This window comes from Grus americana, chromosome 1 (assembly GCF_028858705.1).
Source record: "Grus americana isolate bGruAme1 chromosome 1, bGruAme1.mat, whole genome shotgun sequence".
In the NCBI taxonomy this organism is placed as follows: Eukaryota; Metazoa; Chordata; class Aves; order Gruiformes; family Gruidae; genus Grus; species Grus americana.
Window position 1 is genome coordinate 99088443 of NC_072852.1, and position 25312 is coordinate 99113754.

At 44.0% G+C, this 25312-nt stretch overlaps 1 long non-coding RNA gene across 1 annotated transcript; it reads left to right on the plus strand.

The window, feature by feature from the left end:
• Positions 1-1362: 1362 nt before the first annotated feature.
• LOC129201820 (uncharacterized) lies at positions 1363-7630 on the plus strand. The gene is made up of 3 exons (XR_008575503.1): positions 1363-5555; positions 5769-5844; positions 6971-7630. It is a non-coding gene; the product is annotated as an uncharacterized LOC129201820 (long non-coding RNA).
• Positions 7631-25312: the final 17682 nt, after the last annotated feature.

The window sequence follows — 25312 nt, forward strand, 5'->3', positions numbered from 1 at the left end:
GTGCCTTCAGAAGCATGTAGATCTCCTAATTAGTAGTGGTTATTTTGAAATGGGAAGCTAGCAGTATGTCGGACACTAAATGCTGCTAAAGGACGCTTCTTCCAACTAAGGGCCGTACTGACTTTGCGGATCAGAAGCAAATTCTGCTGTAGGAGGTGGGGGCAGGCAGATGTCTGCAGGAGAATCAGCTGTGCTAACCCTTCTTCTGCTCTGGTGTTTGACCAGATGCTTCTGCTGTGTTTTTCCAGAACAGGTTGTAGGAAGCTGTCTTAACGCAGTACACCTTGCAGGCATGGATTTTATGCTTTTCATGAATAGTATCAATTTGACTTTATTCGTAAAATCTTTACTAACTTTTTTTGGCAGTTGAAATAATTTGCATAAGTCAAATTGCTCTTTGTGGCCTGTAGCTGAAAACCGATTTAGTGTGAATTATATAATTGTTTAAAGAGAGCAGCAGATCTAAAGATGATGGTGATGGAATGTGTAGACCAAGTTCATCCTATGGAGTGATGGCATGCAGTAACTGGTGGCAGAAGAAATCCTAGTGTTAGAAAATGGGAAAGATGACTGCAGCAGCAAGACCATATCGTTGCAGAGTACTGTATCTTTACCCTCGCTGTATATTTTATTAAATGTGAAGATCTAACATTACATATAATGTGCAAATGTAGCTCCTTTGCTAGCATAACATTGCTAGGAACTGCAGTGTTTTCTTGTATTGGTCTTCAAACATCACCTGCTGCAGTATTTTTTTTTTAGCTTGTGATTGCTTTCTTGCTCTCTTCAAACTAAACCGAAGAGAACTGGAACTGGTTTAACTATTATGTATGAAGAACTGGAGGAGAAGAATGTTTGCTTGAAACGCTGATTTTTCTCTACTTCCCAGTTATTTTGGACGAATGACACATACTTTTGATAAATTGGTTTTAAAGAGTCACAGATACGTATTACAGTGGAATCTAAAGATGGGTAAGTAACACCATGTTCTTGTTAGTTGTTTCCTCTAATGCATGCTCATATTTGAAATTCAGTGTTGAAGCACTTAGAAGACCATGAATGACATAAACAGCTAAATAAGGTGTTCCAGGTGATGAACTTTAGCATTTCTTTATTGTGCTGCTTTTATTTTTTTCCCCTGTTCTAATTGTCTTCATTATGGCAGGAAATTTTCCATGTTCCCTTGTCACCAGACACTACTTCTTTTTGCATTGCTTGCTGTTTCTTGCAATCCCTTTTCTATCTTGATGGCTTGTTCTTTTTCCCCCTAAGTGTTTGAGAAGGGTAAATTCTGCAAGATGATCAAGTTCTGTAAAAAAAAAAAAAAGAAATGTAGGCCTTTAGGAGACAGAGAGAAAGAGAGCAAAAATTGTGGGGTTTGGCCTTTAGCTCATGCTATGTAATTCAGCATTCAAAGGATTTTGTTTTTGAAGACTTAGTGCGTATTGAAAGTTTCTTTTTTTTTTTCAGGAAACAAAACAGAAATCCTAAATTAAATGTCATGTTTCTCCCGGAGCTTGGAATTAACAGGAACTGCTGTGAACAACTGTTTTTCCAGATGTATTTCACTCTGAGCCATCAGGCTCTGGTTTCGAGTCTGATGTATTCACCAACACAGAACACAGGGCTCTCCTACCTTCTGTACAGTGATGACATACGTCCAGCGTAGTTGGCAATTCAAATACTACTAATAGCAGGGACCATAGTAGCCAGAGACAGGGAAGAGAGAAACTCATTTAGCCCACCCAGCAGTGAAGACTGATAAAAGGTGGGTAACTAAGGCAATTTATGTGGGCCCAGGTGCAGAGAGGTTGGAGGACAAGCAGCTGGCAAGTGATAGCTGTGACCACAGCAGTGGTTGTTGGAGTGACTCGTTAATCGAGGAGGGGAAGACGTTGAAGAGCAGAATTGTGTGTATACTGACAATGTTTCCACTGGTGTTAAATTCCTTAATCTGAGCTTTTGAGTTTCAGTTTGTGACTGATGTGCAGTTAAGCCTCTCTCTGGAAGGGTTAATTAGCCTGTATGTCCTATAAGTAAACCTGGAATGTGCGGTGATGCCAGTCGATTGCAAGGAATCCTCTTTTTAAAAACTCATTTTCAGCTGTTAGTAGTAGAAAGAAACGACCTCGTGTAACTGTAGGGGTAATACCAGTGCTATCTATAATCACCCCAGCCCTGCGTGCAGGAAATGCAGAGGCTGGCTTTGGTCTCAGCAGGCATCGTGGCCTGTGGGTGACACCTGGTGGCAGGTTCATTGCTTGCCTGTACTCGTACGCTTGAAAGCATGCGTGGATGCAGGCACAAGCGCTGGAGCCTGGCTCTGGAGGCCGGGGAGAAAGTGCCTGCTTTATCCCTTTTCTTGCTGGCCGCGGAACGCCCCGACATTGCCAGTGGCTCCCTTGCCTTGATCAAAAGGAGGGCTTGAAGGCAATCCGTCAGCCCTTGATAAGGATCTGAAGGATGTTCTAAAGATTTCAGCCCGTAGTCAAGCGGTGACATTCAGGAAACCTGTTGTGCTAGGGTTGTAGAGGGAAACATGATGGTGATAAGGCAGCTTCCTGGCAATAAATTCACAGCTGACTTGTTAACAAATGCATTTCTTTTGGCATCTGCTTCCCTTTTTATTTCTTTTCTTCTTTTTTCTTTTTTTTTCTTCTTTTTTCCAGAATGCCTGGCTCAAGTGGCTGGGATCCTGAAGGCAGCACAGTTGCTGTTTCTCAGTATTGCTTATAACTGCAGATCTTAATCACCTCTCAGGTGTAACGAGAAGAGGATCACTCCCATTCAGAGGTAGTCTGTACCCCTCTGCGTCATGCTGTGTTCAAAGTGTACCTTTTTTTTTCAGGTTCCCCAGTCCTTATTGAAAATGCCAAGGAAACAGCCAAATTAAATATATTAGAAATTATATTTGAGCAGAGAAGCTAGACATGTCCAGCCCATCACATTTTGCATAGAGTAGAATGAGAAGTAAGAAACTTCCTGCCTTGCTTTGTGTGGTGAGTTGACCCTGGCTGGAGGCCGGGTGCCCACCAAAGTTGCTCTGTCACCCCCCTTCTCAGCTGGACAAGGGGGAGAAAACGTAACAAGAGGCTTGTGGGTTGAGATATAAGGACAGGGAGACATCACTCACCAATTACTGTCATGGGCAAAACAGACTTGACTTGGGGAAATAAATTTATTACCAATCAAATCTTAAATAAATAAAACCAAATCTTAAAAACACTTATACCCACCCCTCCCTTCTTCCCAGGTTTAACTTCACTCCTGATTTCTCTCCTTCCTCCCCCCGCAGCAGCACAGGGGGACAGGGAATGGGGGTTGTGGTCAGTTCATCACACGTTGTTTCTGCTGCTCCTTCCTCCTCAGGGGGAGGACTCCTCACACTCTTCCCCCGCTCCAGCATGGGGTCCCTCCCATGGGACACAGTCCTCTACGAATTTCTCCAATGTGAGTCTTTCCCACAGGCTGCAGTTCTTCATGAACTGCTCCAGCGTGGGTCTCTCCCATGGGGTGCAGTCCTTCAGGGGCAGACTGCTCCAGCGTGGGTCCCCTGCGGGGTCACAAGTCCTGTCAGCAAACCTGCTCTGGCGTGGGCTCCTCTCTCCACGGGGCCACAGGTCCTGCCAGGAGCTTGCTCCATAGGATCACAGCCTCCTTTGGGTGCATCCACCTGCTCTGGCGTGGGGTCTTCCATGGACTGCAGGTGGAATCTCTGCTCCACCATCAACCTCCATGGGCTGCAGGGGGACAGCCTGCCTCACTGTGGTCTTCTCCAAGAGCTGCAGGGGAATCTCTGCTCCTGCACCTGGAGCACCTCCTCCCCCTCCTCCTTCACTGACCTGGGTGTCTGCAGGGTTGTTCCTCTCACATACTCTCACTCCTCTCTCTGGCTACAATTGCTCCTAGTGTGGGTTTGTTTTGTTTTGTTCCCCTTAAGTCTGTTATCCCAGAGGCGCTACCCCCATTGCTGATGGGCTTGGCCTTGGCCAGCGGCGAGTCCTTCTTAGAGCCGGCTGGCATTGGCTCTGTCGGACGTAGGGGAAGCTTCTAGCAGCTTCTTACAGAAGCCGCCCTAGTAGCCCCCCCTGCTACCAAAACCTTGCCATGCAAACTCAATACACTTTGATAAACTTATAGAGAGACCAAAAATATAAAATATATTGGGTTTGTTGCCAGTAGTAATTGCCCTTGCAAGGGCTTTTGAGAGACGTGGAATAGAACACATCAGAGGTTTTTGTGATAGTCTTATTTGTGTGGAGAGGCAATGGTTCAAACTGTACTGGCTTCGGTTGTAAAATTGCATCCAGAAAGCCACTAACAGTCATTAGCTGTTAAAGCAGCTGTAGTTGTTTTTCATATAGGTAGTTAGCAGCTTGCCAGGCAGGTTTGTGCAGTTAGAAAGGAGAGGGGGAACGGCATGCAGCCTGACCAATCCTCCACTCTGCTCTTTGGTCTGGTTGGCCCCCGCTCCGGCAGAGGCAGGCGTCTGCTGGAAGGAGCAAAGGACGTGTAATTTGTGCACACCTGCCTCTTCTCTGCACTTTGAGAGCATGCTTGCAAGGGGAATAACATCATGGTGGTACGTGGTGCCATAAATCACTCATTTTAAAACCAGTAAAAGCCAAAGCTTCTTATCTAGATGAGGTTGTGGTGCCTTGACGGCATTTTCCCATGTGAGGCTACTGAGAGAAAGGAAATGGTGATTTTTAATAACTTAACTGTGATTTAACAAAACGAGAGAGAAGCTCATCTTCTGTCTCAGAGCTTTCTCCCTCCTGAACTGTTGAAGTCTGCCACAAGCCTCATGGCTTGTGTTCAAGAACCTCAAAAGAGGAAAAAGAGTAGTTACTGTCCCTAATAATGGGCAGGAGCAGCTTTCAGGCAAGGAATGAGTGAGTGGGCTAGGGCTCCGCCACCAGGAGAGCTGGCAGCAGGGAATAGTAACTCCCCGCTTCCTCCACTGTAAAAATTGGGGAACTGAGTAAAACTTGCAGGTGGCAGGTAGAAAACAACGAGGAGATGCTTCTCTCCACTTAGTTAAAGTGTCAGGGAAGAGTTTTCAATCTTTGTATTTTTCCTTTTCATTTATCTTCTACGCTTTTGCCACTCATTTTCTTTGCCTCTCATGTCTAGTCAGATCGCAGTATCTCAGCTCTCTGGACAGGGATTTTCAGTCTTCAGCTACATTGTGACTTGTTTGAGGAGACCTAGGTACTCTACATCCTTTCAACTACACAAACAAATGGAGGTGGAGGGGGAAATGGCTCCTGTGGTAAAATTAATAATAGATAATTGGCCTATTTATGATAGCTGTCTTTTGCATGTTGGCATTTCCAGCGTCTTCCTCTCTCTCATGTTACTTCTCAAAGATGATGGGCTATGACCAGATCTTCTCTTGTCATATGCAAAGCTTTAATCTCCTGTGAAGAAGCATGTCCTGTGGCCAGTGCAGATCCCATCATGGCATGAATCTGCTCTTGGTATCACAACTGAGGCACCAGGAATTCTCTTCAGTGAAATGCCAGTGAAATTAAGGAGCAGTGAACGTACAGGTATTGGTGAAATTTATCTTGGTCTGCATTGGAAACCTATGGAAAATTATTCCAAATGTCCATTGAAACAGCCTGGCTAACTCCAAGTGTGCTATTTGAACAGCCATATTATAATTCCGAAATACCAAACAAAGCGCTTGATTTTTCCTCTTAGCAAATTGCAGAAGCTCACAAGCATATGGAAAAACATGTTTTTACATTCTGTCTTGACAGCTATCGCAGCCCATTGGTACCAAAAAGGCTATTTGAGATCCCTCTCAATTGTCACTGGATCATCTAGGTAACATGGGTGAGTGTTGCACTTAGATTTCTGCCGTGTCTAGCTGGTTTTGTCCTAGAGTGAACCATCTACAGTGTTCCGAGTGCTTCCACCGTAGGAAGCACTTTAGTGCAAGTCAAGAGGCTGTTTTTGAAGAAAATTTCATGTTTGCTGCCCCACACACAATCAATGTGTTCACATTAAGGTGCACCCTTGGAGCATGCACTCTGTGTTCCCTGCAGACAAAACAAAGCTAGAGAGATCCACCGGCCCTGCACCTAAGGTACCCTGCTCACTGTGAGGCAGTCAATCCACAGGACCAGCCTGGAGCTAGCTGGCAGTAACCCCCCCAACATGTGTATAGTTTGTGTGCTGGCCGCATCTCAGCAGCAGCTGTTTCATGCTCCTGTTGCACAGCGCTGTTTGCTAATGTAAACACAGCTTAAGGGTGTTGAAAATGGTATTATAGCCTCCTTAGGACTAAATTAAATTAGTTTTCATCAAAATACATTTTTAAAATGTGTGTATATATGTACATATGTATTTTTAACAAATCCTTCTCTCACTTTCCAGCATTTCCCTTACTAGAATTACATTTCAAATGGAGCAATTGTCCGTTCCTCTTTAACAGCCATAAGCATATGACATCATGTCAGTACTTGTTCATCTATTCCTTTTACTCAGTTCATTAATATTATTTATTGTATGGCTGGATTTTGAGTATTAACAAATTCTTCTGAAAGTTTGCATTTTTTATTGAAATAAATTCATCTTTTAAATATCTCTTCAGTAATTATGGGTTTAGATATATTTGCACAGTGCCCTAACTCTAACAAGATTAGTGGCGAGAAAATCCCATTCTGAAGATTAGCGTCATGTATTGAGTTGAACTTTAGGATTTTGTTCTGGTGTTTTCATTACGGTTTATTACAGAAGAACACTTTGTCTTCAGTTACTTGCTAGCTGACGTGCATCCGAAATGCTCAGATGAATAGCCACTTTTTTCTGAAATGAGAAACCTCAGCTTATGAGATGCAAACACTTTAAATGCTGCTATTAGAAGTAGTTGTTATGACACTAAAAGGATCTCAATATTTTCAATTTACAATTAAATTTTCAATTTCCTCTGTGGCATGCATTATCGCATCTGGAACAGACTGACAGTGACCAAACTACGAGCTCTCTGTACTGGCCTGTTGCAAAGGGAGATAGTGGTGTACGCATCTTCGTCGGCTACAGTTTTGGCAAAAACTGCAAAATGTATGCACCCTTTACGCCTCAGCTTGAGGGGTTCTAAGGACTGAATTTACCTGTTGCACCTTAGCCACTGACTACTAAGGTAATGTAAAGGAATGTCAAGTTGAAACACTTCACCAACCTGCCTTGTTGATGCCTGACGTCGTTGTTTAGTACTTTGTGTGTGCTAGACTTACACCTCTGTAAAAGGTTTGTCTGTAATAGGATAAAATAAACTGGAATCCCTCTAAGGTAAGGGCATATTTAATTTGGGATTATATGCCATGGGCAAAACTGTCATGACTTGAGGGATTTTTACGTGACTGAATAAACTGTCGATTAACACAAATTTTTAATTGCTGATTGGAGGGTTGAGAAGAAAGAAAACAAACAAAAAACCCCACTTAGGGAAACCCCATTCCTCTCCCTTCCCCAAAGTCAACTTCAGCCAAACACCTTCCTGGTCTCCCCTTCCCTTGCTTTTGCCATGTGTTACCCTCAGCCCCTCAGAGGTGTCCCTGCCCTGGCGGGGGTGGCCAGCGAGCCACGGTCCCTCAGGGATGTCTCTACCCCCGTGTGGGCTGGCTGCGGTCCCGCAGGGTCGCCCCTGCCCCAGCCAGGGTGGCTCAGCTGTGCCCCCCTTTGGCACGGAGCCCCTCCTTCCAAACGTGTCTCCAGCTGCGTCCCCAACAACGTCTCCCTCCACGGGTCTCCCGCATCTTCCAGGATGTTGCCAGCCCCTTGCAGCTGCCGCTCTCTGAACTGTGTCTGCGCTGGGGTGCCGTGGGTTCCCTTGGCTGCCTGCGGGCACATTAAAACCCATGTTGGTGCTGCTGAGCCTGCGACAGAAACGGATAGATACCTAACTGAGTGCTACCATGGGGCGTATGACTTTGCAGCTACTGTAATATTCATAAAAGTCTCTTTCCAGCTGTCTTCAACAACTGCTTTCCTCAGAGATAAAGGGAAAAGACTCTGCCAGGGGCAGGAGAATAATATGCAATTTACTGGGATGTCAGTGAAGGGTTACTAGTGAGGACAGGGGCTTTTGGAGGAACGGAAGGGCAAATTCTTCCTCAGGTGAGCTGAATTTCAGTGCTAGTTGATTTTCCATATTATTGACCCAAATTGGGATTTTCTTATGAATCTGTCAGGTTTTATAGTCGGAGCCCAGGATGCCCGGCTTGTGAGCTTGCTGACCGCTGCAGCACAAGCGAGAAGAAAGTGACCGAGAAGACAGCATTTGCTTGGGCCCAGCGTGCCGCCCGTTTACAGCTGGCTGGTAAATGAGAACCTGTACGCATAAGCGGTGTCACTGGTATACCAAGTGGTGACAATAAAACAATTAGATCATAAAAATATTCTGTTAAAGCATTCTAATTAAAACACCATTAGAGGTTTTTGCAACAGGGAAAAACAGTTCTGCGCTGGGAGCGTGAACACCGTGTTTGCCCTAATGCTTTTACGTACATAACAGAGGGCTTTGATTCAAGCCTAAATAAAGTCGGATGCTTGCAAGCTGTAGCTGACATACTTTGGCAGCCAGCTGATACTGCTAAGTGCGATGTATATATATATATTTTTTAAATCCTGTCATGGAAAATATCTGGCTGGGGGCTCCGAGTAATCAAAGGCTCCACAGGGAGAAACTGGTTTGTAGATGAGTCCTTTCTGTGGTCCCGTGACACAAGAGAAGGCTCTGCAGCTCCTTTGAAAAGACCACCGACCTTGTCCTCCAACAGCCCTGGGCAGAGGTAAGAGTGTCTGGTTATGCTGAAACGTGTTTCTTGGGTGTGTGGCTCCACATGTAGAAAGCTGCTAAGCAAAAGCATCCTGCAGCTTGCTCGTAATGTGCTGGTTCCTTCTGCGCAAAGAAATAAACTGTTTTCTCATGTCCTGGAAGGCAGAAGCATTCCATATATTTAGAAGTTTAATTAATAACTATGCTGTGTTGCAAGTGCTTGGAGGTGGTGCAGTTACCTAGGCAGTGTTTTGGGACAGCTACGTGTGTCTAATTCGCTTGTACGCAGAATGCCCTACGTCTGGGCTTTGTATCGGAAAACACGTGTGATATCCCACAGTGTGCTTCCCTTGGCCTCATGCACCCTGTGGAAGACCAGAGAGAATTAGAGGCCTTGTGTTTTTCCTATCTGCTTACAGTAACTAAAGCATTAAAGAAAATTAATAAAAAAAAAATTTAAAAATTAGGCTTAAAAGAAAATTATTTTAACTTCCATTATCTTCCAGTTCTCACCCCTTTAACTTGCATACTGGATACATTTCCAGGTTGTTTCCCTTACTATGTTTTCCTTTTTTTTTTTTCCCCCTCTCCTCAACACAAGAGAAAGATTTAGCTACAAAAGGAGGACAAATTAACCCTTTCACCTCGAAATTTTGAGTTCTTTGCTTCAGTTCCAGATTCCTTCCACTCCCAGTGTAGCTAGTAATACACTCCACGTTGACAAATCCCTAATGTTTTCAGTGTGCAAAAGGGAAATGGTAGTCCTTGGAAGGTTGCTCCCCTTTCCCCAGTCCCAGTGGTTGTTTAAAGACAGTTTCTGCTTCTCTGAGTTAATTTTCTGTTCCCTCAAGAGGGAAGATGGCTCTGCTCTTCCTCCCACCGCGCACGGGGTGCTTAGCACAGCATCATTAACACGGAGAATCCTCTGTTGCACTATGGACTGTAGTTTGTTCCAGTAAGAAAATGGCTCACATCTGTCCTGGATTCATCTGAAAAAAATTCCATCACCTAAAGGGCATATTCTTGTGTGCAGGAGACGGTGGTTGCTCGAGTCACCTGCCACACTTGAAATCTTCAATATCTATTTTTAATCTGGCAAATCCTAACTAGGTTAGGTAGACCTGCCAGGTACGAAAGTGAGTACTACATGTACTACTGTCTGTGGAGATACGCTTTTTGTAGTATTACAGTTTGTGAACAGAAGTAAAATTGGGCCAGAAAAGTACAGCTTCAGATCCCAGGCCAAAAGTGAAGGGCTGCTAGTTTGGATTTCTATTTGTAACTACTTTTTTGTGGCATAGTTTGATCTCTGTAGGTGGAAGTTATCAGATGAACTTTGTGCTCCTGCATGTATGGTATTTAGTATGTTTTAATTTCAAATTCTCGTTTTCTTTGGATTCATTCTCTTCTTTGGATGTAGCCTGCTCTCTGGTTTTCTTATTGACTCACATATTGCCCACTGTCCTAACTCCTTATTCCATAGAGCTTTGGTGCTCTGTGGAATATTTCAGCTGCTGAGTGCACACCAGGCAGTGTCCTCCAGGAGCAGTGCCAGACTGAATATTGCAATCTCATTAGAGTTTTGGGGGTTTTGTTCTTTTTTTTTTTTTTTCTTTTCATTTTAAATCCAGAGGTGTATCTCGAAACCTGAGGTGAGTAGAAGGGGAAGTAAGTGGTCTCTTGCAGTAGCGCTGGTGATTGCTGTCTTAAGTCAAATGTTATGACTGAATGCATTTGTTCTCATATTTAATGTACAGACAGAAGTGACACTTTTTCTTCTCAACCGAAATAACATTTTGCATTGATCAAGTCACTCTCTCTTTCTAATTTCGTGCTATGCCTGAAGAGTTATGCACACAACTCCTTGCCTGACCCTTTTCTCGTGGTTGGTGATATATGTCTAATAGTAGTGTTACCTCTGTGTTTCCTTGACGGGGGGTTTGAGAGCAAACAAAACCTTCCGTTCCCATCCTTCAGCAGCACGTGAGTTAGGTATGTCTTCCGTATGCACCCAGGGTAGGAAACACTCTCACAGCATTCAGAATGATTCTGCAAGATCTTTCTCAGGAGGGTGAAGCTGCTTTGTGGAGGACGTCTGTTGATCTGAAAAACACCGGTTTGAATGCTGCTGTGAACCTGACTTTATGTGACCTGGGCAGTACAGCGAAGTTCATGTGCCTGTATTTGTAATATTCATCTAGCGCTATTACCGTGCGTGCAGATAATGCCTTAATGCAGGGAGGCACGATCAGGAAAGCAACTTTTCAGCGTGAACTAGGTGGCTTTCCTTCAAGTCCCTGATGTGTGTGTAGGAGAGAACTGCTAATGGCTGTCCCAAAAGTATCGAGAGGCTTTGACATGCAAACAGTATGCTAATGCTGTCAATAGCTGTTGGAGGGAGTCCTTCCCCAGCTGCTGTAGCAGAAGACACCTAAGAGCAACCCATGTGTGCTTTCCGGAGTACAAAGGAAACCAAGGCTTTGCCTGGAGGCAGGCTGCTTGGTCAAGGTGTTGATCGCTCCAAATGTGTTGAAGGAAACAAAGTGGCAGCATAATTGTGAGGGGACCTCGACCCTCTGCGGGCCTGGGGGTGAGGGGATGGTCCCCACTGCTCTGAGCTCTGGGGAACCACAGGGGCCAGGCAGGTTTGTCCGTTTGCGACATAGACCTGAGGAGAAAATGCACTAATATAAAAAAACCTTGAGTAAGCACTAGGGACCTTGATTTTGAGAAGTCAGGGAAAAGAATATTTTCCAGCACTTCCTTCCATGTGGTTTTTTTCATACTTTCTAATCAGTACGTGAGCCAAGATTTGGAATCCATAGCAACAGGTTAGGGGGGTAGAGTTTTTTCTTCTTCTTTTTTTTTTTTTTCTTTTTTTAGGCTTTGTTTCATATCAGGACTTTGAACACTGCAGAGACACCGCTCAAACCTGGCAAAGTTGTGCTGATGCCTTTGGCTGGTTCTGTTAGCTCCAGCTGGAGGGTGGGAAAGGGTTGAACTGTTTTCTGAGGAAACAGATTTTTCAGACAAAGTCCTGTAGGAAGAGCTGTGAGTTAGGAGTGCTGAGCTAGAACAGGACTGCTGAGCTAAAATGTTTTGTTCTAGTTCAATTGGCAAAGTCCAACCGGAGGATGGTGACAGCTTCCAGCTCCATTGATGTGTAGGAGCAGAGAAGAAATGCTCAGTCGTCTTCTCCACCCCCAAGTAAAAATGGGAACAGAAGGAGGAAAACTGGCTTATTCTGTAGCTCTTAACAGCAAAGGGGGTTGGCTTTTGCTGTGCTCCAACCTGTGTTCGTGTTTGCACAGACTAAAAAAAAAAAAATTAAAATGTTTTAACTTGTCGGATTGTAGATGCAAACTTGTGACACTGTCCTATTAGCATGATAGAAAATTGTGGCTTTTGTTGTGAGGTCAGCTTTTATAAAAATCTCACGTCTGAAAAACGACACTTTGAAAATCAAACTGCAATCCAGTGCAAATGACTGTATATAATGTAGCTGTAATTCATTATGAAAAAAAAAAATCAGTCAATAGGGTTATTAGGTGATACTAAACCACATCTCATAACTGGACATGTTTCTCTTGTATTTGTCAGGTAATGCAGATGATTGCATTCTGGTATGATCAAAGACCTTACTCAAACTTTACACTGTAAATAGCTGTACACCATAAATGCTCCTCAAGTCTGCTTCTGTTGTCAGTAAGTGGTAATGGTGGCAAAGGAGATAAAAAATCATTTAGTCATTTGCCTGGTAATGTTAAGCTGCTTTCTGCTCCTTGAAATTCATTCTAATGGCCGTGGTGTCAATGGCATTGACTTTGGGCCAAAGAAATATCGGTGTAGACGCAGTAGCAGCACAGGGGGTTGGTACTGAGGGACTGGAAGGAAGAGAGTAGGAAGAAGTGACGAAGGAGCTGGGGAGAGTCAGGCATGAAAAAATGGCATCGTCTGATCACCCTGAAGTGTGGTAGGTATCAGTGATCATGGCAGTGGCAGGCAGAAGTGATGGTTTCCTCAAACTGGGCAGCTTCCAAAAGATGGTTGAAAGAATATTCAGAGGTAAAAATCAGAATTCCTGCCAACATTCAGCTACATACTTATTCAGAGCTGAACTTCGCAACAGCTGCAGTTATAATACTGTTTTGCAGATCTCACACTTCCAAGATGTGGAAAATAAAATACAGGATGAATTTTAAGAACTTAGTAGAAATAACTAGTGTGGCAGATGTAGATTTAGGATATTCTGCACATTCTGAAGGATTTGCTTTTAATGTGAAGCATGTACCTTCACACTCTGTAACATGTGCTCTGATTCACTGACAGATTCGTTTTGCACAGTCCCACTGGAATATTGGCACTCACACCGTCTCTAAACAGACAGTCAAGGTTTGTGTCTGTCAGGACTGTACTTCATTTTATTTACCGCATGGTCTTTGGGGGTGGGAAGAAAGGGAATTAATCAAAAGAAGCATGCAATTCTCCCTCACTCCTTCCCTTTATTTATTTATTTTTGAACTTGAAAGCTTTCTGAGCTCTTTATTATTCCCAGAGTTCATTTTTTATTCTTTTTCCCAATAGGAAAGCAGCTGATCTCAGCAGGTGAGGGGCAGGTCGATTAGCTGTTGGAGACAAGAGGCAATTCAAGAGGTCATCGCAGACATAAGGAGCTCTGTGGTGATTATCCTGGCTGATAGGGTGAAGGGAATAGGGTGCAGAGGAGCTAGAAGGGTGAGGAGTATCTGGTTATCTGCTAACTGGGGGAGAAGAGTGGAAATTGGTGCCATGCTGAGCTGGGCTGGATGCAGGGCGCAGGCTTGTAGGGATTGTAGCGGGGAAATTTGCCTTCATACGTGTAATGTGTTATACCTGAGCAGGGTGTGCATATCAGCATGTGATTGCCTTCTGTCTGGCTATTTTCATGAAGACAGAAACCACGGTGTGTGTGATGCACTAGCAGTGTTTCTGTATGGGATACTTCATCTGCGCTAGCTTGTAAGAAAGGAAAAACACTACAAGCAAGAGTCCCTTAGCGCAAGTGGTAGGAGACAGCTTGAAAGTCTTGATTCAAGTGCTTATACATATTAAAGGTAATCTATAATCTCTTTCAGGGCCAGTGAACTAACATCCATAGGTCATAACCACCAGCACAGAACAATGTCGTCCCACTCAGCAGAAGTTCACTTTGAGGATGGGCCAAGTAATGGACTGTAGAAAGCTTGCAATAATCAAATTTCCTCTACAGAAAGGAATCTCTTTCCAGAAAAGAGCCTTTCAGCTGTAACTTGCAATAAAACAAGTGGGATTACAAAACTACAATGGAAACATTAAAGTTAGGAAAAGAAATGCCCCTTGCAGTAAGGGGTAATTCAGAGACCCATTTTCAACAGGCGGTGAATTAGAAAAAGGAAAGTTCATCCCCACTTGCTGATTGCTATTCGCGATTTATTGAAGCTTATTGTAAAACCACAGACTGTAGCAGCTAAGTGGCAGCCAGAGCTGTGAACCCTTGACAAACCAGACCTTTGGTATTTTCACAGCCAGCAAAGAAGCGAGAACTAGAGAAAGCGGGGGAGAGACAGATGCCTGTGAGAAGGAGGCGCAGCGAGTGCACCCCGGCTCCGCTCGGGTTTCCCCCGTCTCGGCTCAAAGCCCCGGCACCGACTCGCGGGTTGTCAGCCGGGTTACCCTCTCCCGGCCGCGGCGGTGTCCGCAGCGATCCCCCCAAAGGCTGGGCGGCAGAGGCTTCAGGAGCAGAGGGGCTGTACCCCAACACCACCCCCGTCCGTCCTTGCCGGCGCAGTGCGGGCAGCGGGCGCGGCGCGGCGCTCTTGCACCGCGGTGGCAGCGGGCGCCCCGGCGTGTCCCCTTCCCTTCCTTCCCTTCCTTCCTTCTTCCCTTCCTTCCCTTCCCGCCGCCGCGCTGCCTGCCGCGGGGAAGTGGCTCCGGCTGCCCGCGCCCTCGCAGCCCCGCAGGGCTGAACCTGGCAGAGCCCAGCCCTAAGGCGCGACGCGAAGGGATGCGGTGGAGCTGCGGACCGACGCATGCGGGGGGCCGCAATGTTCCTCCCCCCCCTCCCTGGGTCCTACCGAAAATGAGAATTTATTGCAATTAATGTATGGAACAATAAATCTCATCTGCAGTGCAATTGCAGCATCTGCCACCTATGCTTCTTGATTAAACCAACTTCTATGCCGTAAATAAGAAGGGCAAGAAATGGTAATGTGTGTTTTAAATTCCCGTGTAAGGGCAATTGCTCTTGAAGCCGCTTCTGGCCGCGTTGCTTGACCCAGTTATGGCAGAAATCCCTGGAAGGCATCTCCTCCTGCCCCCACTGCAGCACCATCAGCCAAGCCCACTGCCGCCTCTGTGCTTTCTGCCTGCGTCAGGACAACCCCCAGCAAGAGGGTACAAGTTTCCCAGACGTGTGTCACGGAGTGACGGCAACAGTATGTGGAGCAGCACGCTGACATCCTCCTGCCCGGGATAGATCCTGTCACAGGATCTTGTCCACAGAACAGGCATCTTCCTTGTGGTGATGCTGACATGCACAGCCCACCTCCGGGGATGTTAACAGAGAGCTGCTTAGCGAAGTGGCACCTCGCGGTGTTTGCTCCTGCCCGCGTAGTTCAACAAATGCACTGAGCTTTTTTAGCAATCGTCCACCTACTGCTGGCTGCCATCGCCTGAGCTTCTCAATCAGCACTGTGAGCAGGGCTCGGCTGCGATGGGTGAAGCCTCAAGGAGCCGATGAGTGTAATTCCCTCTTCCCCTTCCTCACTGCACAAGAAAGTAGGACGCCACTGCAATCCTTGAAAGGAATGGATGGCTGAAACAGTAAGAATTACTCGCTAAAGAAACCAGGCAGTTTTGTCCTAGAGTGTGGAGGCAAACTTAGGGATGAGAGTTGCCCGGGTACAGCTGTGTGATTATTTGAGCAACAGGTATCAGATGCACTGAAGAGGTGGCAGAAAAGCTGATGGTGATGCGTGTGGCATACTCATAGTGAAAGCCAACAGAGGATTTTTTGTTGCTGAGGTAAATGGGAAGGGCTTTGGCTTTCCAGTAAAGTCACTGCCTGCTCTTGTGCAATTCCTCCTGTGCTCGGGGACGAGCTGTGTGAAGACTTTCCTGCCTCCATCACCTGCTTCCCCTCCTGAAGGACGTTGTTGACAAGACTCCTAATCTGACTAATGGCTCAAGTTGAAAGAGTGGCAGTACCAATACTGGTGATTTCTAATACTCCTGCTGAAACCCTGGCTCTACAAAGCTTCATTCTTTTGCAGTGCTCACTCCATGCAAGGATATTTGCAACTCAGCAAGTCTCACTCGGGTCTGCTTTTCTTCCAAGCTCAATAACTTCTGATGCAGGGAAGGGCATCTAGTCTTGATATGAGAAATTCAAGCAAAACAAACCAAAAAATGCCTACATTCACCCCCTGGCAGTTCATTTCAATGGGTAACTGTTAAAAATGTGTACCTTGCTTCTCATTTTAAATCACCTGGATTTAGCTTTCAGCCACTGCCTGTGATTATACCTCTCCCTGCTAGGCTGAGCCACCCTTCGCTACCTGGCATTTCCTCCCCTGAAAGCTTCTATAAACTGTAGAGCAAAGTGACTGAGGACTGTTTGCATTAGAGAGAAGCTGCTGGCCGAAACCTCGGACTGAAGTTTGTTTTCCTTCAAGAAGGAACGATGTTTGTGCTGTTGGCGATCCACATCCCACTGTAAAGCCCTCGTCCCGCTCCTGCTGTGAAGATGACAGGCTCCAACCTGGGGCAAATCCATGGGAACAGCGGTTTGGAGGGCAGTGACTCGCACTTTCACACTGGAAAAGCAGCATTTGCTAGAGGGAGCGAGGAGCTTTTACCTTGGCTCCGGCCCACAGGCTTTCTTCAAAATATTCTTTTCACATGGAAATTCCTGCCAAGTGAAGATTGCTAGTTCTGGCTGGCATGTCAGCCATGGCAAGAGACACAAAGGTTTTGTATCGTTAGATATACGTGACACAAAGAAAAGGAAAGAGGTTTGTTTTGTGCTGGCTACTGTAATCAGCCAGTGGCATGCAGGGAGTCTCTGTGGAAGGGGTGGGAGAAGGGGAATTAAGTATAGGAACAGAAAGCTAGATTTATTAACATTAATTCCAAATAATCAGTTTTCTGCTGAAGGCAGAACCACTAATCTCAAATTTCCCTGCCTCAGAGTCACTTCTTGAGTCCCTTGCCTGTTCCACATAAAGCCTCAGCCAAGAAAGCACACCTGCATTAACTCTGCTGCACGTAATTTATTGAGCCAGTTTCACCACAACACTTTTTTTGTTTCCCATCACCAGGAAAACAGAAGTCATTCCTAGCATGACCATCCCACGTGTTGGTTTTTAATCAGCGTTACGCTGTGCAGACAAGGCAGATGCTGCTCTGTGGTACAATCCCTGCCAGCACCGTGGATGTCTTTGGAGATTTTCTGCAGCCAGAAGACCTGAGCAGGAAGGTCTGAGAAGTGCTGCCCCGATGCCGGGAGGACGCAGGTTACCTCCTTGTTGAACCCCGGCTATGGACTTCTGGGCGGCTGGATGGGGTGTGTGTGATGCCAGCAGAGCCAGCCATCGCAGGAGTCACCTGGAAAGGCAGGGGATGAGAACAGCGTAGTGTCACCGGGGGAGCTCTTCAAAAAAGCAACAAGTGAGCCGGATTTGAACAAAGAGTTGGATGCACTGGAAGCTCAAAGCACATCGCCCTGCTGCCTGGGAAGAATGGATAGCCATGGATTTGCAAAGTTTCTTTTTTCCCTTTACAAATATTAGCCCCTCATTTTTTTTTCTTCTTCTTTTTTTTTCTCCTGTTCTGTCTATGTCTGTAGAACACCCCCATGAGCTCCAGGATGTTTTCCAGTATGCTGTAACACATGCAAAGCCGCCTAGGAAGGACCAACAGCTACAGCTGCCTTTGCCATAGGATGAGAACAGAGGAGGTAGACGTCATCAACTAGTGTTATGGGTCCCTGGGAAAATGGGAGGTTTCCTCTGTCAAATTCCCAGATGATCATAGGAAATCAAGTCATACTGTATCTTGTGGAAGAAAGGTAAAGCCAAAATGGCCCTACTCAGTCTCACCTTTGGGAAGACTCCTTACCTCAAACCTGACAATCGGGCACCGAGTATCAAGAGCATGTAATATGACACAAGCAAATTCCCACCTTAGGTGTCTGGTCAGTCTTCAACACCTCACAGGAATGCTGAAATTTTCTTGAAAAAGCAAAGCTATATATCAAGGGAAGAAATATCATCCATGCTGGACCCTGTGTATGACCACAGCGCACCTGAACTGTGGAACCATTGCAGCATGAACAAGGGGGAAACCAAGAGTGATCCACTTCTGAACCTCCTTGGAGACGCAGCAAGGGGTCTGGTATCACTAGCTGAACTTTATTTCTCTATTGATCCCTCTATTTTGTTGTACAATCACTTCCATCAGGTTATCAAACTTGAGCTGGTGCAGCAGAGGTTCCTTATCATCTTGCTTGACAGGCTTTTTGAGAACTTTGCTTCTCTGATTTTTAGGAACTTTCAAATGGTTACTGTAAAATTTATTCATAAATGAGTTATAACAATCTGATTTTGTGCATGTATTGCCTTCAAATTAAATTATTCTTATCTCTCCTTGAAATTTCTATTCTTGTATTTTTTAAAAAACAGGAAAAAAAAGAAGACTTTTTTTGAATCTTTATTATTTATTTTAGAATTTCCTTTTCTTCCTTCTTGAACACAAAGTGAATTTTATCCACACTTCATTTCAATTCTGTGGATGACTGGAAATTGATAGAGAATGAAATGAGCTATTGAATTTGGTGCATTTTAAATGTCTGTCGGCATCAGCTTCTGGTCTTTGCTACAGGCTCACATGGTGCTGTGTCTCCATAGGCAGCTTGCACCAAGAGAGACTGCCACACCTGAAACCTTCTTGATAAGAAAAGGCAAATGTTAATGGGCACAGTCCTTTTCCTCTTTCTCCCAATTCTTTCTTTTCCACAGATCTCTGCTGTCCTCACTTTTAGACAAAGATGCATTACCCTATTTTCTGTCATTCATATTCTGTTTCCTCTGTGTTGCTCACCTCGTCATAAAGCCGTAAATACGTCTTTTGCTACATTTCAGTGTTCGTTAGGGTATTTAGGCCTCTTCCAGCTGGGTTTTTTAATTGGAATAAGGATGCTTGAGGGTGAAAAGAAGAAAAGAGAAGACTAAGGAGTGAGTGGGGGAGAAAGGTGTGGTTTGAAAGGGTAGAATACAGATATTTTACAGCTGGGAGAGGAAGGAGCTTCCCTGTAAGGAAGCAAGAGCTCAGCAAGAGAGGAGGGGAAATGGAAAGGAGGGAGCTAGGTGAGAGACAGGTGAAAGGAGTTTAAGAAATACTGATTAGTTAATGTTTGTAAAGTGTTTCTGAGAGTGCAAAGTTATACATATATGCTAATGTACTAATTACTATTTTGTGGAGTGTCTTGGTTTATGCAATCATGTATGATTAATTGCAGCTGACTTGTCAATAGCAATGAATGATGGGAGTGTAATACAAAAATTAAGCAGCAATTAAGGTCAACCTCTTTCTCTCTTCCAGAGCAGAAGAGGATTTTCTTGAGGCTTGCTTTGAATGTTTTAGAAGATATCCTGTTTGAGTAGAGAGAGCTCTTTCCTCAACAGAAGGACCCCCTGGTTGTCTCCCGGACATGCCCCTTGCCCTGGCGCAGAGGAGGTTGGTGAAAGTTGGTGAGACGCCCGCATGAAGAGGGGTGCAAAGGGTTATTTCTATAATGTATTATAGCAACATCTGATGGCATAGATGACAATAACAGAGTAAAGAATAACCATTGCCTGAACTTTTTCAAATTTCAATCCTGTCCCATGGTACAAGTCTCAATTCAAGTGGTATAAAATCTCATCCCACGTGGTTTGTGTGAATTGAACATAGGTTGAGGAAAAAGCAGTAGGTGGTAAGAATGTTTCTGTGTGGCTCATCTAGCCGCCGACATAGTCTGTGTGAGCTGGCCACCTTGCACTTCATCCTGCCTGTTGGTCTTTCAGGTGTCTGGTGGGTCCGGATACCAGAATTGATATGGTGACAGCAAAAATGGCCAAGGAAAGAGATTATTGCTAGAGGGAGCCTGTTTGGTCAATTTTAGAGGTAGAAAGAAAGACCAATTAGGCCTTGTTTGTGGTGAAGTGTTGGAGTAAAACAAGTGTAGCTCAACAAGCTGGTGACTGTACTGGATGGGGCGAGCGATGAACTTACTCCTTGCTGACCTGGTCTTCGTTGTCATTGTGAAAGCTCTTCCTGAAGAGCCCTGATGATCAGCAGCTGCAGTAGCTTTTGTTCTCTCTCTATCTGCAGAAAAAAAGGGAACTGAGCAGTGGCTAGCGGCACTGAGCTAAGGTAGTCTGAAATTATTCGGAAATTGCAGAAATGAAACTTGGTCTTGCAGTCTTAATTCTGGTGTGTTCTAAATACAAAATACTGTGTTGTAAAGTGCTCTGAATTTCAGAGGTCTGAGGACATGCTGTGAGAGATACCTGCCTGGGAATAATGGCGGTAAAGGCTGCTATGGTGCTTTTGAATGCAATAAACCTCTGGGTTTGTTACCTAGTGGCTACTGAGTTTTCTGCTATTGTCATGGTGTTGCTGAGTATGAGGCATTTTTGATTGTGTTTTGTTTGGAAACGAATATAGCCTCTGTTTGTATTAGTGCTTTTAGACAGCTGCTGACCTTTCTGAAAAAACTTAATGCTTATTATGCACAATCTATGGTAAGTCCCTTTGTAGAGTCTTGGTGCTCTCTTTTTTTCTACTCCCATCCCTTAATTTATTTGCTCTCTTTGTAACTTTAATTACAAGTGGTATTGCTTAAGATGAAAACAATCTCCTTTTTAAACAGAAAAAGGACAGAGAATCACTTCTTGGTGTAAGAGAAAGGTTAGAGAAATCAGAGTTGAAACTTGCATGCTAACAGGATAGTTAAAAACCATGCTGACCTTCATCTATTGCTTTTCTGTTTAAAGCACAAACTGTGAAAACAGTAGTTGAAATGCACATATCTTTGTAATAGATGGAATATAACTCTTTGTATTCGTGCCTGAAAGTTGTAAAATCTTCATCAGAGTAGAAGTTGCTCATGAGAGTTTTAGAGCCTATCATCTTAGCCAGGTTCTGGGTGTATTTACTGATATAATGTTATGATAGTAGCCTGGAAAGGTGAGTTTAGTTGTGTAAGGTAGAAATCAGGACAAGGATGGCATACAAGTGGTAATAGGAAAACTGTCTTCTGTCTGTAGTGCACACAGATTTAAACAAAACCGTTGATGCAGGGTCCGTTGTAAGGGTGTGACTGGAACACCCAAGTTGGAAGATGTACTACAGTAGCTGAGTCAGCGTAGAGGAAGGTGGTAATGACATGCAACTCAATCAACACTTCAATGGTAAGAAGGTGAGGGGGGAAAAAAAACCCAACCCTTGCTACTGTCTATAACTTTCTATTAAGACTTTCTTCATGCTTGTAAATGCCTGTCATGCTAGCAGCACTGCTTCCTTGTGTGTTTCCAAGGAGGTGTGAAAGGAAAGCTGTGTGTTTTGGATATCACGGTGACTGAGGTTCTCCCCCTGCCCCTAAAGAAAACTAACTTCTCTGGGGGAGAATCGCAAATGTGTCAAAGCAAAGCAATGAACTGTAGATAACATAGTTTTCAGACTTGCAGTGCTGAAGGGAACTGGCAGAGCGGTTTTTCCTTTGGGGGAAAAGGTGGATGATTGACATAATTTCCAGGGAGGGGAGATAGAGAATGAGATACTCCTCTTTGGAAATATCAGACACAGGACTCCTGAATGACAGCCAGAGCAAAGACACTTGGAGCCTCCTGAGCCTCCTAAGCCTCCTCGCTGGGGAAGAGCATTCTTCCCACAGCCTCCTCGGGTCTCTGTGTTCACTGGCAAAGATGGGCATGTGAGGAGTCAAACCAAAAGCCCAAGATAGCCTTACCCTGCTGTGGTTCCTGCTCAGCAAATAAAGAGCATCTGCAGAGAAACATTCACTGGTATCTTGCTAATCTGCCTAGTTAGGCACTGCAGAGGTGAACCCTCAGCTGTGAGTCTGTCAAATAAACATCGGCTGAACAAAGTATCTTGATCTTTGGCTGTGAAATATAATTGGTAAGTGTACAATGGGTTTCTTTGATTGCGGTGCAGTGGAAATGCTCACTGATGTTTTTGTCCCATGGAAGTGGTGATATGGTAAAATGCAAACACCACGTACCTGTGCTGTTCTTCTATTATACAGTGATACAAGGCTCTGCGGGTATAATATTAGTATTTTGAGCTATTTTCCCTAGGAGAAAAAAAATTACAAGATCCCTCTCTAGCTGGTATTGATGGGAAGGCTGCTGAAGGTCACTAGGTCAGCCCTTGGAGTTTCCATGGTTGATATCCAACCCGAGATAGAAGAGGGCACGCTAATTGAAAATCATTATTATTATTGTATTTGAAAGACACTATTTTCTTTTACCTCCATAGCAAAGACAACATAGGGCAAGGAGGAAGCAGGGCTGGTGGGAAATAGGGAGCCTTTCGATGCTGATGCCCAAACATGTACATTAATGTGAGATGGTGTACAGCAATTTAACCTAAGCAATCTATCAGATAAACCTTTGGGATGGGCTTGCTGTTGGAAAAACAAATTGCTGCAGGTAGACTGCCTAGTAGTACCTCTGGTGTCACGGTGATCTGGTTCACAAGTTACTTGCCCTACATAGCATGACCTATATAGAAAAAGCTAACCCACGGTAATTATACACACTTGCACGTATAATGTGGAAAAACAGATTCTTCAACAAGTTCTGTTCATCTGGAAAACCTGAGGTGTCTCTGTCCTGTTAAGATTATTTTGGGCAAGGGAGAAGACCTTACATTTCTTAGAGGAGCATCTTAAAAACCAAAAAGCAAGACTTCAGGTAGCGTTTGCTGTTACAGTAAACGTACTGATTGAAGATGCACTCTATTCCGATACGTAAGGCTTCCATCTCTTTGCTTACTACATCTTCTGTCTTCCTAGCTCTTCCCTCCAAAGCTCTGTCTGGGCTTCCTGCTGGGGGAGGCTGGTGCCAAGCAGGGCGTTGCTGTGAGTCCCAGGGCAGGATGTGCTGAGGTCTTGCAGGTTCCTTGTATCGGTTCCTGGAGCTGAGGTCTGGCTGACTTCTGACCGCAAGCAGCTCCTTCAAGCATCTCCTAGTCCAGATGTAACTGAGGTGCTTTAAGATAATGTGTTTACAAAGGTAGATGTCAGCTATGTGCCAAAAAATGTGCAACTTATTCCCCTGACCATCTTTCTACCTCTTCTCCCGCTATTTCATATGAAAGTGAAATACTGAGGTAATAGGAAAATCTGTAAGATTTGACTTTAAAGGTGATTTTCATAATGTGCTTGGGAATAATGCTTTTTGACTTATGTTCTTTCTGTAGTCTTCTAGAAATTTGTTCTCAGTCTTGAAATATACATTTATTAATAGAAATACTCATCCTGATTAATTTCTAAAATGGAAATGTCACCAGAGCTTGTCCACCTGAAAGTATGTGTGTACACATTTTTAACCACTGCTTTACTTTTTGGGGAAATACTCTTTAAAATGAGTGTGGGTTTGTGGTTTTGGTTTTTGGGGTAGGTTGATTTTGTTTTACAGAAATACTAGGTTTTTCCTTTTAACCATTTTTATGTTCAGTTAATTAAACATGGGGGAAGGAGTACAAGAAAGCAGAAGGGGTAAATCTATAGATCTCATGAGAGTTTCATCACTATCTTAATTGGGACCAGGATTTCATCTCAAGTGTTAAGGTTTTCTCCTATCCTCACAGATTCTTCTCTAGCTTTAAAAAACAGTTATTGAATTTCCTCTTGGACATATGGATTCTACCTTCAAGTTTTTTCCTTTCCATAAGCCACTGAGGAAAGAAGGGAGTAGAATTATTTTTGTTTTAGTGCCAATCTAACAATTTCAGGACCAAAAAAAAGGCGCATGCATGTCAGTCAGCTGTTTCTTTTTTCTCGAATATTTGTCTGGGAAATATACCTGCAATGCATTTTCCTATGAAAAAAATAATTCAAACTGAAGTTAGGCTTATTTTGTAGTGTCTATAAGCGATCCAAAGAGCTGATCTTTTCTCTGCGCTGCCAACAACCTTGGTCAGCTTAGAGGTGCATTTTAGCTTATTTCAGGTGATCTGCATAGTCTACCCTGTAACTCATTCCATCTCCTCCACACAGGACAGCAAAAAAGTTCACGTCTCTTAGCACAATTTGACTGGTGCAGAATAAATAAAAGAGCATCAGGAGAGAGAGCGAGCGAGAGCACGCACACCAGCAATTGCTGCTTGTGAAGCATTTAGTGGATTACTTGGATTGATTCTTTCAGCTTAACTTTTTTTCTGTGGATTTCATGTACTTATTCTAGATTCAGTAGTAGCAGGGTCTATGTGTTGGTCTCTGCTCGGGTTTTAAAGCATTGCTTGGGTGACACAGCCTTAAGCCTTTTCCAAAAATTTGTTGCGGGATTAGGGCTTTTTGATTTTTGTACTAGTAAATTATTTTGGATTCAATATAGATAGCTCTATTTGTTGGTCCCAGAAATCAATCTGAGAGACAAATGTCTAGGCAAACTTCAGGAACTTGGAATGTATTTTAACAGCTCATGGATATGAATGTTCAGCTGCTCATCAGGAATTTTGCACGACTTACTATACGTATTTGTTTCCAACTCTTTGCTCCTTTATACAACTCTTTCCTAAACCATTCCTGATATGCCATCTTGTATGTTTGACTATTTTATTTTTCCTTGTGGCCATATTGCATAGATAGCTCCTGTGTAATTTGCTGTCTTCAGGTACCATTGCCATGCAATACAGCAAAAAAGAAAAATAACTTACCTTCAGTTTCATAATGAAATGACTTTTTGACCTCCCTAGTATTTAACATCTGTCTCTTTCCCCAGGTTTCCTTAGTGTGAAAGCTATTTTCTTCTGGAGGGAGAATAAGGAGGGAAGGGAGATCTTGGAATTAAAATTAAAAAAAACCCCAAACACAACCAAACCAGCCAAACCCTATGTGTATCAAATGAGAGAACAAAAATTAATGAATTGGTAAAAGATAAAATCAGTCTTTGACTAAAAACATGTGTATCATACACTGCTTAAGTCACCAGAGGATCATCTAGTGATGCTAAATGATGAAAGCCAAGATTAGTCAGTGTGGACTTGATCATAACATTGTAATTTTATTAATGGTTGCAGAATGTTATTACTGTTTTGTAGAATATGAAAGTAGGTAGGATGTCTATGGATGTGAGTGATAGCTCACTAGGCTTTCATATAATTTGCTTATATTTGGTAGTTTTTGTACAGTACGCTTCAGTGTTGGCTGCACAGGGATGTGAACCTCTGAGCTTTTTACTTGAAGAACAATAGTATAATAATTGGTAATTCCTATTC